Below are 18,939 nucleotides of genomic sequence, written 5' to 3'. Positions count from 1 at the left end.
GATACAGAGGATATGTAAGTTGAAAATGGGTAACGGGGAATTAAGAAATACTTAATCAAATCTCTGTTTCAACTTCTTTTGTGTCAACTTTGTTAGGCTTGGATCTACTAGACCCACTCTGGTAATGTAAATAACAGATAATATTTGGTTTTGAAAATTGCTGTTGCTGGGATAAGGACCATAGGAATCATCCGTAATGTAATTTGATTCATTGTAGAGGGTTCAATTCAATCAGATTATTGGAGTTTACTCAGCATTGGCCATCTTCCCATAGAAATAACTTAGTTAGAAAGAACATTTCTTTGTAATGATGTTTGCTACAAATGGGCTTCAGGGAGGGGAAGTGCATTCTTAATTATTTATACACTTGTTCCCATTTGTTTGTTCTTTATATCCTTTAAGACGGGGATCATACATCTAAAATTATGCTAATCTAAATGAAGTACTTTAATAGTTTACTTGTTTACAGTTTTGATAAATATGATAATGGATACAATGACTATGGTGGTGGTGGTGATAATGATGATGATAATAAAGAAAAATAAATGGAAATTCAAACATGGGAGGGAGAGCTGACTCTTCCTCAATGGCCAGTTTTCAAATAACAGATTAGAGCAGACCTGTATGGTCCTGTCTGGATTTGAAAAATCTAAAATCAGATATATAATTTGCTTACTAATTATAAATTATGTCAATTTATCAATTACAATGACTATTTTCCAACATGCCAATTGTAATTTTTTAGTTGGTTTTGAGATTCTTAGATTTCCTTTTTGATGAGACTATCTAGAAGTGAGGATGGAGAGACTTCATCTCACATACTTTGGACATGTTATCAGGAGGGATCAGTCCCTGTAGAAGGACATTATTCTTGGTAAAGTAGAGGGTCATTGAAAAAGAGGAAGACCCTCTATGAGAAGGATTGACACAATGGCTGCAACAATGGTATCAAGCATAACAAGTGTGAGAATTGTCCAGGACTGGGCAGTGTTTAGTTCTGTTGTACATAGGGTTGCTATGAGTTAAAAATGACTCCATGTCTAGTTATTCATGATTTTTTAAAGATAATTAATTACAACTCTTCGTGTTCTAACCTATAATATTTACATTCTGTTAATAAAAACAAAAACCAAACCCATTGCCATCTAATCGATTCTGATTCATAGTGACCCTATTATATATGTATATATGTGCGTATACCCAGTAACCCAGTGCCGTCAAGTTGATTCCGACTCATAGCAAACCTATATGATAGAGAACTGCCCCACAGAATTTCCAAGGAGTGCCTGGAGGATTCGAACTGCTGACACTTTGGTTAGCAGCTGTAGCACTTAACCACTACACCACCAGGGTTTCCTATATGTGTGTGTGTGTGTGTGTATATATACACACACACACACACACACACACACACACATACAATGTCCAGGAAAACTGAAAGAAGATTCAGAGGTCATCTTATTCAATCTCCCACTGGGGAAAGATCCTTCTCTACAATACCTTAGAGATGGCCACGTGGTTTGGTATACTCTAGGAGTAAGGCTACTCACTACCCCATCAGAACAGCCCGTTCCATTCTACAGAAACTCCCACTGTCAGTATCTTTCTAGTAGCCTCCTCCTTCAAAACATTCATTATCCTGTCATCTTAGCCTTTGGGGATAAGAGTTGCCTGGCCAGGAGGGGATAGAAAAAAAGTGAAGTTTAAACCCCTTAAAATTGTGGTATTATGGGAGGAATATTTCAGGTGTCTTAGGAAGTTTTCTGCTTGATCCATGTGGTAATGGGGACAATGTGGGTTCTATTGCATAAAGCAGCTCAGTAAACTGGATTGTGGATTCCCCTATGGACTCCAACTTCTTCATTGTTCTATAAGTTGCAGGAAGAAGGTGCTCTATGGGGATCAGACATTGATAGGTTTCAGAATAATCTTGCAATAGGGATAACAGGGGCTCAGAGTAAGAGGATCTGACCTTTGGGTGAGGGCTGCAGTGCTTGCATTGAGGCGAGGTCTAAAGATCCTTCAACTTTATTGGGACCCTCTGCTCTGGGACCCCAATGTTTACAACAGATGCTTTAGATCAGGTCTCAAATATACAAGAGGGTCAGGAGTACTAGGATATTATGATGGCAAAGATACATTCTAGATTGGATACCCCATCCAATGTGGTCTTGGCACTTTGTGGACTGTGCAAGCAGTTCTGGCTCAAGAATTCACCTTATGCGACAAGAGAAGGGTGCATATTCTTGGCAGCAGTTTCTCAAAGTTTCACTCAGTATTCCTGAGGATGGGTGAAGAAGATATCACATTTAGCCAAAGTCTCTCAAAGACCAATAAGAGGGATGAGCAACATGGTGTATGATTTTTCAAACACTGTGAAAGGTCTGAGATAGTTACTCAAAATGAAACCTATGAAGTTATCCAGCCACAGTTTCATGGATGCATAAGGACACAAGTATCCTGGGTCAGAGACAAAGAACTGTATTACTCACAGCAATATCAGTAGCCTAAGTACCAGGATTTTCTTATACAATAACCTGAGTTCCAGTTCTGCAGGGTGATGCAAAAAGAGCCAGGTGTAACCCATATACATAACCCAGGCTTGTAAAACATGAGAGGAACTCCAGCTTAGGACACCCAATTAAAAATAAAAAAAATAAAAAATAAAGCTGTAAGCATATGAGTCCTTTGGTTAGGAGGGAGGCATTATCTCTGTCTTCCAAGATGGTTTACTTTTAAAGATAGCCCAGAACAAAGGCAGTCAGTTCCTCTGCTCACAAAATCAATGGTTTGCAATCTCACATGGAAGAAAAACTACATAAATGCAAAGGATTCATGGAGAATATTCTCCTTATGGTGGTAAGCAGAGATTCTAGATTGGGGCTAAAAAAATAAATGTTTTAATATCAATCAGATGATTTCTGTGAACATACGTTTTAACTTTTTTTTTTTTTTTTTTAACTACTCTTATCTTCTTATAACAGGCTAACTACTCTTATCTTCTATAGCAAGTATGGTTACAGAATTGTGCTACATATAGGTGCAAACTGATCCCTGGGTTTATAGAAACGCACTATTTTCAGCCCTTATTTCACACACATCATAGTCAAGATAAGATGTCTTAGGGTTTGTCATTAAAGATTTTTATGTTTGAGTCTCCCAGGAAATCACAAAATAAAAATATTATTTAATCCTCACATATCTGAATCATCTGATAATTTCAACCAATCTCATGATTTAAAACCTAATTTATACACTGATGATTTTCATATTTGTTGCCTTGGTTCCCTTAAGTCTCTTAATTTCTCTACATCTCTTAATTTCTCTAAGGTTAAGCATCTTAATCTTGGCACGAGCAATAAAAATGCCCCTTAATGGTAACTTCATTGTGTGGACTGCTTAGGTTGATTATTTTCTCTTTCATATCATATATCTGGATCCATCAGCAAAACCAAAAGATTCTATCTTCAAAACATATTCACATTCTGAGCATTTCTCACTATCTCTATTGCTACCATATAATCAGATAACGTACCTTCTCCTCTGCTTTTAATTCTCCAGGGTTCCCAGTCTCACATGGCGTAAAACCTGAATCTTTACAATGACCTACATGGATCTATATGATCTCTTGGCCCATATTATATTTCTGACCTCATATCTTCCTTTTCATCAACAGCATTCCGGCCCCAGTTCCCTGTTCCATCAGGGTCTTTGTGCTTGTTGTTCTTCTGCGTGGAATTTTCTTTCCCCAGATACTAATGAAGCTAACTTTTCAGCTTGTCTTTAGATATGCTCAAATGCCACCTTTCCTAATCACCCTATTAAAATTACAAAAATAAATCTTCCACTCATTTTATTAGCAAAACCCTCCCATACTCTTTTGTCTTTTCCTCAGTAACACTCACATTCTATATATGGTGTATTACTATTCACCTATATTTGGTGCCTCTCATTACAGGATAGAACCAGTGGATAACTGCTCTACCATCCTGTCCTTGCAAGTAGACAAATACAAAAGATACTCTGGATGCTAATCAGGACATAGCAGCAGATGTAATGCAAACCTCCATTGCATTGCAGTGACCTCTCCAGGGACCTCATATGCCTTTTTCTCCTTGTGTGTTTCACTCTCCCGCTCTCTCATTCTGGCTCCTGGAGTCACATCCTAAATAAACTACCTGAAACCAAGCCCTTATCTCAAGTTCTGTTTTTGTAGAAACCCAATGTAAGATATCATGATTTATATTAGTCTTCAGTGTTTATAGTTTCATCTCTCCTTGTGGGTGTTTCACACATTGACACTCTATTGAATTTCAGACAAAGAATAATATGTAGGACATACTTACATTAAAAAGTGATTTGATCATGTCTGAATTCAAATTAACAGACATCCCATATTTTTATTTGCTGTAATATTTAATTTCATTTGCTAAATTTGGTAACCTACCCAGAGGGGAAATTTATTAATGTCTGGAGATGTAGGATAGCTTCACATAACAAAGACTAAATAAATAAATAAACTGTCAATTGTCCCATAGGATTTCCAAGCAATGACTGGTGGATTCGAACTCCTGACCTCTTGGTTAGCAGCTGAGCTCTTAACCTTTGCCACCAGGGCTTCGTTATATAATAAACTCTTATTTCCCATCTAGATTTTTTTCTCTTTTTTTGGCTAACATAATTCACATATTTTCTTTTAACTTTAGCTGTCTTTCCATACATATTTCTAAATGGCATACAAAGTTAAGAAAAATTGTACTTCATCTGTGGCAGAGAAGAATCTACGTTTTTCTTTACTTCTGAAGCATCTGAAAAAATAGCCTGAAAACACAAATATTTAATGTGTGCTGAGTGAGAGAGTGAATAAATATGGACAAGTCTAGGCAAATGCATGAATTTCAATTCAAAATTTCTACCTTCTTAGTCTGCCCAGCCATTGGCAGGCTAATTCCTGTGGCCTAAGGAGAGAAATGATTCTATTACTAGTTGTAATTATCTATATGTCAAGTAATCCTTTGCACTCAATTATCTGCTCTAGACAATCTTTTGTACTTTTAGGTCTACCTGATCTATCTTCTTCTCCAGATAGAATAACAAGTATTTAACGTCTTTGTACTATGTTTCATCTACACTTTACCTGGGACTATGGCTGCCACAATAAGGAGAGAGATTTCAATTATCTTTCAAACATGCATGTCAATAGGAGTATGAATTAAAGGAAAATACTCTTAATTCAGATTAATGCAATATTCTAAACAGTAGACATCATTGAACAAATTAAAACTAAACCTTTATCTGTAGTTCCAAACAGATGCTGGCAATTTTTTTTTTTTTTTGGATGGGGGTGGCCTGGACTTTTTCCATTTTAATATCATTCTCAAGATACATTTTACTGAGGTGGAGACAAGAAGAGTTAAGAGCCTCTTAAGAGAATCTTGAGCCAGATCAGTTCTCAAAGCTAACTCTGATTTAAGTAAAATATTAAATTCTGTATATAGACACAGGTGATTAGGAAAAAAGGCCTGGTGATCGACTTCTAAAAATTTGCCAGCGAAAACCCTATGGATCACAATAGAATATTGCCTGACATAGGACCAGCCAGCATTTTGTTGTGATGTACCTGGGGTTGCCATTATTTGGAGTGACTTGATGGTGGTTAAGAACAACCTAGACATATAAAAAAAAATATACGGTTTTAATTCAACTGGCACCATTGCTTTATTCATGTACATGCTACTTATGTTTCTTTTCAGCAAGTTTTACCAATATCAATGTGCCTTTTCTACCTTTTTGAAAAAATGAATAAAAATAATATGAGTACGAAAGCAAGTGATTTTATAAACAAATATGTTATAGACATGTTGATAATAAATGAAATCAATAATAAATGTATAAATGCCTTGGCCAAAGTATGAAGATACAGGCATAAGAAATGGGAATATCTGCAAAAATAAAGCCATTTTGAATGGACATCAACAGATACCAAGACTTTTATTTTCTTTTCAAAAACTGATAGATATTCACCAATATAAAGCAGGAGCTCAAGTAAATAGTTATACTTTGATAGGAAACCCTAGTATAAAGAAAAACGTAAAGCCTATAACAAAATAGAATTTTAATGAGAATGTCTTTATAAACTCTCCATCTTCTACATAAGAAGGCAAATCAGTCCAACTACCACATGGAGAATTTCAATGCAATTTTCCATTTTGTTTCTCTTAAAATGCTTTAATTGGTTTAATTGTAGGTTTACTTCCCTGGGTAGTAGCTTGCTTTCTTTTTTCCTAAATTCATTTTTCTCAAAATCACCTTTAAATATATAAAAAACAGCTATAAGCTAAAGCCCAATTCACTCTGACTTCATGGCCTATTAATGATAATTGAGTCTTATTTACCTTTTTATCCAAATGACAAATTAATCTCATACCTAAGGAAAACACATTAATAAGTTTCATTATCTCTAAGAAATTTATCAAAGATCATTATTGCACATGATTTAAAGAGAAAAAAGCAGTCTTCTATTTTGGGTATGATGGACTAGACATATTTATCCTTATTTCTTCCATTAAAAACAAATAAAAATCTTAGACATTATGTCTAAAACAAACATAAGAAGAAACTAAAAAGTGAAGATAGACCAGCTGGAGAACTCGGAATCCAAAGAAGAACATTCTGATGAATTCATCTTGTTTTCTTTTGGTTTCATTTATCTCAAATGAGTAACTGAAGAAGCCAGAAACCAGGAAATTCCAACTGGCGTGGGACCACAAAGTCCCAAGAAAAGCTTCATCTGTCCATGAAAGAGCCAGGAAAGGGGCAGCCTAGCAAGATGGATAATTTTTATGTCAATGCCTAAACAGGAAGAACAAACTAAACCCATTTTAGTGAGGAGGTAGGATATCATGAATATAAAATTAAGAGCAAGAAATCAATGAAATTGAACACAGAAACACAGAAATTTAAGTAGAAAAAAATCAATGAAACCAAGAGAAGGTCCTTTGAAAAGTTCAGTAAAATTAAGAAATTTCTATCAAGACTGCTAAAAGAGAGAGAGAGAGAACACAATTACCAATATTAGGAAGGCTTAAAAGGGGCTATCACTACAGACACTACAGGTATCAAATGGATAATACAGGATTAAAACAAACAACTCTATACACATAAATCTGACAACGTAGACAAAATATACCACTTCCTTGAAAAACGCAAAGTATCTTAATTTATCTAACATGAAAAATTTTAGAAATAGATAATGAGTATAGCCATGAATCTATGAAGAAAATTAAATTCATAATTTAATAACTTCAAAAAAAAGCATCTCCAAGCCAATATGATTTTATTGTAGAATTGTACCAAATGTTTAGAGAAGAATTAACACCAATTTTACACAACTTCTTCCAGACAAAAAAAAAGAGGGAACAGTTTCCAATTCATTTTATGAAGTTAACGTTAATGAGACCTAAACCAAACTGCAAAAATAAAATAAAACACAGAACAATGTTCCCCATAAATATAGATACAGAAATCCCTAACGAGATATTAGCAAATAGAATTCAGACATATATAAAAAGAATAATACACCATGACCAAGTAGATTATATGAATGCAAAGCTAGTTCAATATTTGAAGATCAATGAAGAAAACCATCATGTTAGTGGGCTAAAGAAGAAAAATCACATGACCATATCAATTAATACATAAAAATTATTTGACATAATTCAACACTCATTCATCATAAAATCTCTCAGAAATGTAGGAGTAGAAGAAAATTTCTCAATTTGATAAAAAGCATCTATAAAAAACTATAGCTAACATCATTCATAATGATGAAAAGCTGTATGTTCTCCCATAATATCAGGAACAAGACAAGGATGACTGCTGTCACTGGTTGATTCCATGTAGTGCTGGAACTTCTAGCCAGGGCAATAAGGTAATTAAATAATAATTATACATACCAGAGAAGAAATAAAACTGCCCCATTTGCAGATGATATGATTTTCTATGTAGACAATCCCAAGATGTCTACAAAAAGAAAAGTAAAACCTTCTAGAACTAATAAATGAGTTCAGCAAGGTCACAGGACACAAGATGAGCATACAAACATCGATTACATTTCTATATACTAGTAATGAGCTCTGGTGGTACAGTGGTTAACAACTAGAGCTATGGTTGATAATTAAAAGGTCGGCAGTTTGAATCCTGTTCCTTGGAAATCCTATGGGGTAGTACTGCTCTGTCCCATAGGGTTGTTACGCCAATTTAAACATGAACATTTCAACAAAGCCAATATGCAACTGTCCTTCAGTACACATGTATGCATCTCTAAGACCCTAGGGATTAAAATGAAGCAAGGTTCACTTTATTCCAGTCAGGTTAATTCTCTACCACAGTTTAGCATAAACCTTAAATGTCCATTTTTAGTGTTTTAAATTGATTTAAAATACCTTTTATTCCTCTCTAGCTCCAGTATAGGTTATATTTTATTACTTGACTTATTACCATAATAAACAAGACATTTTCTGTCTTCATCATTATGTGCCATAATATACCATACTTATTATTTCTAATATATAGTGGAACCTTTTAGAATAATAGCTTTGAAATGAATAGGTATCAAAATTTAATAAGATTGATATGCAAACCCCATCTAGAAAATCGTAAAGATGAATATAATTTTTATATGTTAACACCAATTAATTTTTGTGGTATGCCTGCCTAATTGTTAGAAATTTGTTTAAGAAAAGCTCAAGTACACTACAGATCTTTCATTAAACTTTTTGGCACATTATAAAAGAGCATGAGGAAATGCATGAAAATTTCAGGTTATTTTATGTGCTAAATTTTTAGAGCCAGAGAAATAACATTAGGTCATATTGATGTGCTATATGCTTATCTATCTATCTATCTACTTATCTATCTATCGTCTATCTGTCTGTCTATCTATCTATCTATCATCTATCTATCATCTATCTATCTATCATCTATCTATCTATCTATCATCTATCTATCCTTCTAGCTAGCTATCTAGCTAGCTATCTAGTGATCACTAATTTGCTCTCCAAGTTTAGTGAGGATTTAGCCCTACGAGTTATGATGAGTATGACTGAAAGTTTATAACAATTATATATATTAGGTACTTCAAGAGGGAAAGTGTCTCATGTCTGGTTCCCAAGCATTTAATATGGTGCCTGGCGCAACACAGGCATTCAGTAAATGTGGATTGAATAAATAATTTAAAATGAAGAAATGAATTTATAAATTGGTGATACCTCATTTGAGTCACAACAACCCAGTGAGGCAGGCACCATCATCCCCATATTATGCAGCAAGAAGTGGAGGCTTTGGGAATATATTGATCAGTTAGGAAAATCAATTTCTGAAACTGAAATTTCAAATCCTGTGCAACATTTACTTCACCATATTTCCTCCTCCTAATATTTAATTAGGAGCCTCGTGGTGCAGTAGTTAAGTGATACGGCTGCTAACCAAAAGGTTAGCAGTTCAAATCCACTAACTGTTCCTCGGAAACCCTATGGGGCAGCTCTACTCTGTGCTCTAGGGATGTTATGAGTCAGAATCAACTTGATGGCGACAGGTTTAATATTTAATTAAGCAAATGGTATTTGCTATTGAAAGGGTAATTTCTGAAAAAAGAATGAGGGGCAGGGAAACCCTGTGGTGGAGAACAGGGCTTTTGCAGAATTTCATCATTTGAGAAGGATAATAGTTGGGTGTAACTGGAAATTAAACAACATATTTCATATCCCTACTGAGCAATATAGGTAAATAAGCAAATAGAATTTAATACTTTGAGAAAGCTTTTTTATCCTCTTCAGAGCATTATTATTCCTGATGTCATCCATAAGTTATAAGGAAAAAATGAATTCTAGATTCATCTGTGTTACAAATAGCTGCGTGATGTGTCGCAAATGATATCACACATTTAATGTCTTATCTGTAAACATGAAGATGCTGGGAAGGAGCAACGAAATTTGGAAAATACAATCCATTTCAGAAAAACATTAATGTTAAAACTTATCTAATAATTGCCATTTATATACATATAGGCAAACTTTTTTCTTCCTGTCAATATAACTCAAGAATACTATTCTTAAAAAAATAAAAATAAGGTGTACTCTAAAGTTAAGATTCTCTATATATAAGTTATTTACACCATATACCTCTTTACTCCTGCTTGCTGATATTTTAGATAACGTAAGAAATGATGAACAGATAGAAAGAGTTTAAAAATATAGGGAAAAAATATTGGTATTTGCACCTCTTCTTTATGCTGAGGATACTCATCAGTTACCTAAGGAAGTGAAACAGCTGCATAATGAAAAGCTTTTCAGGGATCCGTGGTTAATAAAAACATTCTTTTAAAAGTCAATGTAATTTAGGTATTTAATAAATATTAGTTGGAAAGCAACGTGTTAGAAGTATTATAGCTGCAAACATTTAAAAATGTTTAAACACATTTTGTAGAACTATCACTGTTTCCTAAATTCATTTCAGTCTCTGCCTCCTAATATTTGATTACCGTATCGAAAATTCATAACAAGTTCTAAGAACTTTCATCCCATTAGCAACGTGTCATGTATTGAAATCGCTAGTATGAGTAGACACAGGTAGTCTAATTACAACAAAAATGAGAGTGTTTTTAACATAGCATGGCCATTCCAATGTGTTCCACGAAGTTCTGTTTTGTTAGTAGTTGTAATCAATGTTAATATCCGGAAGGCACCGTAATGTAGATATTTATCAAAACAATCAAAAAGCATTGAGAAATGCATTTTATGTGAAAAAAAAAAAATAGAAGAATCTACAAGCAGGAAAAAAGTTGCCTTCGAGTCCATTCCAACTCAGCAACCTTATAGGACAGAATGGAACTGCTGCATATGGTTTCCAAGGAGTGGCTGGTGGATTCAAATTGCCAACATTTTGCTCCTAGGTATATTTACAAATAAATGCATGTAATAAATACTGAATGATATATAACGGACTTCTCATTACAACAAACTTGTGAAACCCTCATCTTTATTCTAGTTTGGTCGGCAATGTCTTTAGACACTTTTGTAATGAGAAAGGACCAAGTAAATAAATAAATGTGTGCTAATATAGAGATATAATTAAGTAGGCCAGTTCTTCGCTCCTTGTTGTTCTGATTCTGAGCAGGAATACTAGTTTCTAGTACAAGATGTGTTTTCAATAAGCAGGTTCCAGGAGGGGGTTAGAACTCATTAAATCAACTCCTGTTACAGATAATCTGTAGTGTGCTAACTAGAATTATCTATGTATAAAGTAGCCCCAACATCAGTAGCTGAAATTCAGAATCAGTCACTTTATGTACATGGTAGGTTTGTCACAAGAACCTCTCAAGAGCAGTTTCAGCTACTTTAGAAGATAGATGCCTGTATCTGCAGTGCTTCAAATTTTTTCACAAACTTCATTTTATATATGTCATATGTGTCTATTTTAAGTCAGATCCTACAAAATATATACTAAAAATATTTTCTTCTGCTCTGGAAGATAACTGCATACCTTCTTTTTTTCCCCCCTGTAAAATTACTAACTTATTTAGCAAGTATGTATTTAGCATATAAATTTGACCAGACAAAAAAGAACCTAAGGAGTTCATAGTTCATCAGGACAGAAAAAAATAAGTTTACACATTACAAATAATAAATGTAGGTCATGTGCTTGGAAATTGAAATGATGAGAGAGGAAATGGGAGTTCAGAAACAGATTCCAGCTCATGGAAACAATAAAGAGAATATTAGATTAGAGTTATCTGAACAGATTCTAGAAGCCAATAGATGGTTTCGCCCAATGCACAAAATCATTACTCTTCTTATGAAAAACTAGAAGACAGCTCATGGCCACATTCCCAGGTTTCTCTGTTTTAATAATTTTATGTCTAATAACAAGCAGGCCACGCACATTGTTGTCGTTGCTCATGGTGATTCCAAGTATGCAAAGTACAACTGCTTCTTGGGGCTTTCAAGGCTGTGACCTTTTGGTAGTAGATTGCGGGCCTGTCTTCCGAGTCGCCTCTGGTAGTGGGTTCAAGCTGCAAACCTTTAGGATGATAGTCGACTCATTTACTGTTTGCACCTCCTACGGACTCCAAGCAGACCATACAAATTATAAAACTGAAAATATCTAACTTTTATTGAATGCTCATTCTATGAGTGGCTCAATGTCTGTGCCTAGGACTTCATTCACATTTTATTATTTAATTCTTTTAGCAACATTTATGACATCATTTTTCTTTAAAATAGGTAGAAATGAATGAACTAGTGACATATCAGCATAGATGAATCTCAAAAACATCATGCTAAGTGAAAGAAGACTGACACAAAAGCCTGCATAATATATATTTCCATTTCTATGAAATACTTAGAAAAGGCAAAATTGTAGCAAAAGAATGCAGATCAGTGGTGGCCTGGGGCCTGGGGTATGAAGTGGAGAATAATTACCAGGTAACAGGAGAACGTTTTCAGGGGTGATGACAGTTTTCTAAAGCTGGCCTGTAATAACGGTCGCACAACTATATAAATTTACTAAAACTCACTAAACTGTAGCTTAAAATGGGTAAATCCTATAACAAGAAAAGCTGTTTTTTTGTTTTTTTTTTTTTTTTTTAAATGAGTCAGTAACAAGTGAAATTAAGGACCACAGTATTGGCAAGTTGTAATCAAAAAAAAAAAAGAGTAAATAAGGCTCTGACCATTACACTATACTTTCTTTTTCAACAATAATGTTCAGAACCTCTTGTGATAGCTGTGTGACTTCATATTTCTTGGAAATTTTTTTTTACATATTTATTCAAGCAATATTTGATCTCAGATCCACAGAGTTTTTTTTTATTATTATTATTTTAGGATTAAATTAAGGTAGAGGTAGTTTTTATGTTTAGCTAATTAATTCATGGCTCATTGGTGGTGCGGTAGTTAAGTGTTCAGCTGCCAACAAAAAGGTCAGCAGTTGGGATCTACCAGCTGCTCCTTGGAAACCCTATGGGGCAGTTCTATTAATTTATATTGATGTCATATAATATACATAAATTTAAACAATATATATATTTTTAATTTTACATATGGGACCTACTTTGAAGAATTGTCAAAAGTTAAATTATTATATTGTTTGAACATTTTAAATGGCATATATTAATACGGTTTGTAAATTCCAAGATTTCTGGCATATTCAATGAGTAGCTAGGGGAAAGAAAAAAATAACTTCACATCCATAACTGAATAATGCAGTAGTATAAAGAAAAAAAAAAAAGCTGTGGCATTTTTTTTTAATATTCCTATGCTTTAACTTTCTGCAGTGAGTTAATGAGATCTTTGCTCTCTTCCTAGTTGGGGCGGGAGGAGGGGGAAGCCCAACTGTTCCGAGCTAAATAATTATAGTTTTTTAAGCTTTGTAATAACCTGCCCCAAGCTATGGAATATAAACTATTAATACAATAAGTCAATGACTGTAAATAAGTAGGAAAATAAAATAATTTGACTTTCATATTTATAAGATGCCATGACCTATTATACCCCAAAACCCAATCCCATTGCCTTGCAGTCGATTCTGACTCATAGTCACCCTATAGGACAGAGTAGAACTGTACCACAGGGTTCCCAAGGCTGTGAATCTTTACTGAAGCAGACTGTCACATCTTTCTCCTGCGGAGCGGAGCTGCTGGTGGGTTCCAACAGCTGACCTTTCTGTTAGCAGCCAAGTACGTAGCCACTGTACTACCAGAGCTCCTTATGACTTATTATACTCTTCCTAAATTAAAAAAAAAAAAAAATATAGTATTCCCTTGCTATTACGGGCTCTAGGCTACTAATAGCTATATGTCACAGCTATGTAATAGAGTAGCTATAGAAAAAATGAGAGAGCCCGAACTCACCAAGGCTGCCTTGTTTTTTCAAGTCTCAAAAGTTTTTCTGACTTTGACAGGGTGCAGTCTTTTGTATCGATCATTTTAGTGGAAAATATTTGAGTTTTCTTCTCTAACAGCTTTCTGCCTTATACAGGTTCTGGCTTTCACAGATTTTACTCTGTGTGTGTGTGTGTGTGTGTATGGATATAATATGTATAAAAGCTTCTTATCAGTAATATATTGTTTTAAGAACTGTGGGAGTAGCTAGAAAATATGTTTGCCTTTTGAAAGATTTAAAAATTATTATCCTTAATTGAAGCAAACTACAGATTATGTAGTTTATACATTAATTCTGATTTTTGTTCCAGACAGGACTTAAGGTGGCTTACCTATAAACAGGGAGAAGCCCTGCTGTCAAAGTGGTTAAGGGCTTGGCTGCTAACCTAAAAGTTTGAACCCACCAGCCACTTTGCAGCAGAAAGATATGGTAGTTTGCTTCCATAAAGATTACAGGAAACCCTGTAGGGCAGTTCTACCCTGCCCAGTAGGGTCATTATGAGTCCACAGCAATATTTTATTTTTAACCTATAAACATAATAAAGGGTTAAAATTAGATGCAATAGGCAATGAAACTAAGAGAAAAGTGAAAATAACATTAATAATAAAAAAAGCAGGGATAAATAATGAGCATAAAAATAGTTCCTAAAGAACTCATGCCTAGCTAGTGCTATGCCACTATATTGCATCAAATATTTTTAATAATTCATTCACAGTGAAAGACAATGTTAGTGACAGCAGTTTCCTTGGAATGGGGTGGGGACAGTTGTGTGATTCATATGTCTTAGGGAGGGAATGCCAGGAGTGGAAGTAGAGCAATGAGGGCAGAGCACAGCCTTAAGAGTTGTGGCAATTAAAAAGAAAGAAGTCAACAGGTTGTGAGTTTACCAATATTTAGATTTTTCACAACTACACATTCTTAAGTGGGTGGAGGCAAGAAAACAGTACCTCTACTTAAGAGGAATTATCTGTTAAGGAGAATGTAACCTATTGATCTTTATTTGTATGCTTATCTTTGTTGTCTTTCTTTTTGGAACTCTGATTTGAAAAACAGCAAAACTGAATATTACACAAACACATTAAAACTGTAGATTATTTTCCCCTTGCTGGGTGCTTTTATGCATGTTATTTATTTGATCATTAAAATGTTATGATCTAACAGTAATTGATTCTGTATGTCTTCCCCATTCTCCTCAATAGTAGATGGCTATCAGGAATGGACCCAGATCTCATCAGTCGTATTCCAATGTTCATCCTCCCAACCCAAACCCTCAGGGCACATAATAAAAGCCATTCCAGGTAACAGAAATTTTATTGGACTTGTGGTGAACATCCTTTTCAAGCATTTCTGCAAATGGAAGCATGATGTTTTATCTCAATATCCAAATCTAGCTCTAAAGTAAAGAGCATGAGATTGGAACTCAAAAAGAACTTCACCGCTTTGTGCCTACATGGCCTCAATCAAAGCATTCTGTGTCTATCAGCTTCAGTTTACTCACCTGTAAAATGGAATTATAATGTTTGTCTCCGAAGATTTGCAGCAGAAGGCATCTAACATGTAGCAGGCACTCAAAATATCAATAGTGTTAAGTGTATTAGTCATGGTTTACCAGAGAAACAGAACCAACACGGGCGAATAGTAGATAGGTAGAAAGAGAGACAGGAGGGGTGGGGAGAGAGAGAATTATTTGAAGGAATTGGCTCATATGATTATAGGAGCTGTCAAGTCCAAAATCTGTAGGTGAGGCAGCAGGCTGGAAACTCCAGGGTACGATGTTATGGTAAAAGCAGAAAGCAGGATGTTATGGCAGAAGCAGAATTCCTTATTCTCTCGGAAACCTCAGTTTTGGCTCTTAAGATCTTCAAGTGATTGGACAAGGTTTGCCCACATCATCAATTGCAAATGTTATCACATCAACAAAATATCTTCAAATCAACATTTAGAATTTTTTTTGACCAAACACCCGGGCACCACCATCTAGCTAAATTGATACAAAAAATTAACCATAACACAGGGGCAGATTACCCAATAAGCAAGTTAAGCATGGGTTTACTTGTGCTAACTTTATAATCTGTAGTGAACAATTTCACACGTTTTTCACCATGAACAACATAGTGAAAATTTTCATGTGTAGTTAGGAAGATTAGGAAGTAAGTAAACCCATGCTTACCTTGCTCACTGGGTAATCTGTCCCTGTCAGGGACTGTAAATTTGAAGAGAGGCCTTGATTCTATCCAGAGGCGCTGTGGAGCTGGGAGAGAGACAGATAGCAGCCATATCTACAAGGAATCATTGGTGTGTTGGAAAAATGTGACATTGGTTACTATAGATAATCTGCCACTGCATAACATGAAGAAAAACTGATTAATTTGAGAAATTAGGAAGATATAAATGCGAAGACAACGTGGAGTGGGACTCACTCATCTTTTTAATCACTTTAATTTATCCTCCTCTGCAGGTTGCTTGCTAAACAAGGTGCAGGTGCTGGCTTTAATGTACTTGAATAAAACAGGAGTTAATGGCATATCTCTGTGTGGGCTGAAAAGAACCTGCAAACAGCCTAGAATTAACCAAGTCTTTCACAAGTGGTTAAAGGAAGTGAACAACATACCCTGGAGACTCCCTAGAGGCTAAATACTGCATAGAAAATTACCAAGATAACAATCCCAAAATAGGAATTAAAAGAATTCACCTAAAATCTACATAATTACCCAAAAGTCACAGCTCAGAAGTCTCATTATTAATGCTTCAATGTCAATTCAAGGTCAGTTTCATTTATCTGCAAAATGATTCAGCTCACCTTTCTCACAGGCCTAAGAGAAACATGGTTCTCTGAAAAATGCTTTGGAAACCCAAAATGGTGATGATGAACTGGCAGAAGTATAGTAAATAAAAAAAAAACCCCACTGCCGTCTAGTCAATTCCAACTCATAGTAAATAAAAGGAAAAATAAAATGTCTCAAGCATGGAATAGCAAAAAGTAAACTGAGAATAAAGTTCTGGGCTGACTATGAAATGTGGCAGAAGATATAAATTATGTCATTTTGAATTAGTATGTTGTTATGTGCCCTGGAGTCGATTTTTACTCATAGTGATCCCATGTGGCAAAGTGGAACTGCCCCATAGGTTTTCTAGCCTGTAATGTTTGCGGGGGCAGATGCTTGGTCTTTTCTCCCATGGAGGCACTCTGTCAGTTCCAACTGCCAGCTTTTTGGTTAGCTGCCAAATGCTTGACCATTGAACCACCAGGGCTACTTCATTAGTATAAAATCTCCATTATACCACTTAAAAGGAGAGTGTAATTGTTATTGGGCTCAATAGTATTTTTCCCTTTGCATCTGCCCAATGCGGTACAAGTATATCCTTCCTCACCTTTCCATTTCTTTCCTACTCTCTTGTCCCCCTCTCCACCCCTTTTTTCTTTCTGGTAATCTATGTGGGGGAAATTGTCCATAAGCTTATTAATACGAGTTTGTCAAATGTCTATCTGAATATATTTAAATCACTGTTTTTTCAACAGCACTTCTCCATACTCCATGTGACAATGAACTTTTAGTTTTAAAAATTGGAAGGTAGAGAGCATTGTTTAGCAACACTTCTTAGGAGACATTTGTGAACTTCCAGACTTGTATCTTCCTTTCCTTAATCCACCCATTTTAACCTAAATAAACTAAGGAGCTTTGACTAGGAACCATGCATATCATACTTAAAATTAATATTTTTTATGCTTTAGTTTTAGTAAGCAACATTAATTTTCTAAGGGTTATTTTTCTAAATCTGATATATTTATTATAAATTATTTCCTCTTGGACAAGCCTTGGGCGAATGTCAGTCTTTTGGAGTCAGCTAAGTAAGTTAAGAAGATTTTATACAATGCATTAAAACCTTTAAAGAAAAAAAAAAGCTAGTAACAAAGTATTTGGATCCATTCCTCCTGTGCTCCAGTGATTCCTACTGTTTCATGCATACAAATTTTTGCAACATGAATTCCTTCCTTCTAGTGTGTTCCTCCTGCTCTTCTGGGTTAAATCCTTCTCACTTTTCAAGTGCACCTCCCTGTGAAAATTTATCTCAATTCCCAGAGCATAATTAATAACTCTTTCCTTTGTAATCCACCATCTTTTACTTAGAGCTTTATTTAGCATTTATTTTATGTTTTCTTATATGTCTGGAAGAAGTTCCCAGAATGGCTAACAAACTCAGGAAGGGCATAGATTTTTTCTCTTCATCTTTACATGCAAACGCCTAACATACTAAGGGGGCACAGAAGTTTGATGAAAGCAAGAATGATATTTTAGGGAAGAATCTAGTGGATTCCGTATGAAAAATATATATGAATATATATATTCTCTGTCTTCATGGGTCCCTTGGCCAGACAGAGAATAAAATCAGTCTTCTGTTATTTTTAGAATAAGCTAGCTCTAATAGAGAGGCTATGTGCCAGTCTTGGTGAACGCAGGAGCTTGAATATACAAGGTGACCTCTGAAAATACCTCCTAAATCAGAAGTTTTAAATAACCGAGCAATGATCAAGGTTTAATTATTTTCTTTCATGATATATATGAAAATCATTTCAATATCAAGTGTAATTAACTGTCTGGATTCTTAAAAGGATCCCAGAAATAATGTTAAAATATTGTTATAGATTTTCATTTTTAAATATCATAAATTACTTCCAATAGGCTGCCAGAAAAATCCCGAAAAGAGTGAAAATACGTTTAGGTACGAATTTTCTTCAAGCAAATTAAAGTGACACCAGTATATAAATAACAAAATCACGTTTCACCAAGTAAAAGAGTAGAAATCTCAATCGTGAATAATTTATAATTCAATGTGTATATGGCTGTTAAATGATATTTGTTTCACAGACGAAAACAAAGATATATAAATAGTATTTAATGATGTGTATTTTTTTTTTTTATATTGTTACAAATCTCAAAATGTAGGAAAGTTGTTAAATTATATCCCTTTCTCAAAGTGAGAAAATCAATAAATCTAG

Source organism: Loxodonta africana, chromosome 14, assembly GCF_030014295.1.
Source record: "Loxodonta africana isolate mLoxAfr1 chromosome 14, mLoxAfr1.hap2, whole genome shotgun sequence".
NCBI classification, from domain to species: domain Eukaryota; kingdom Metazoa; phylum Chordata; class Mammalia; order Proboscidea; family Elephantidae; genus Loxodonta; species Loxodonta africana.
The sequence above is the reverse complement of the archived record's forward strand: the minus strand, read 5'-3'. Positions refer to the sequence as shown.